The sequence below is a fragment of the Tachypleus tridentatus genome, chromosome 1 (genome assembly GCF_004210375.1).
Source record: "Tachypleus tridentatus isolate NWPU-2018 chromosome 1, ASM421037v1, whole genome shotgun sequence".
Taxonomy (NCBI): domain Eukaryota; kingdom Metazoa; phylum Arthropoda; class Merostomata; order Xiphosura; family Limulidae; genus Tachypleus; species Tachypleus tridentatus.
Window position 1 is genome coordinate 34,073,513 of NC_134825.1, and position 359 is coordinate 34,073,871.

Consider the following 359-nt stretch of genomic DNA (forward strand, 5'->3'; position numbering starts at 1 on the left):
AAAAATGATCAGTGTTTGATATTATCTTGAGTTAACTGAATTCCACTGAAAATACGTGATCAACACAGCAAATTTGCATTTATTGCTTACCGTTAAGATTCAGATGTGAGTACATTATTGGCCAGTTATAGTGTTTTAGTGAGAAAACAGAAAAACAAACAAACATGTTTATCATTTATCTGAATTTAGCGCAAAGTTACTCGAGGGCTATCTGCGTTAGCCGTCCATAATTTAGCAGTATAAGACTAGAGGGAAGGCAGCTAGTCTTTACCACCCACCGCCAACTCTTGAACTACTCTTTTACCAACGAATAGTAGGATTGACCGTAACTTTATAACGCCACACACGGCTAAAAGGGG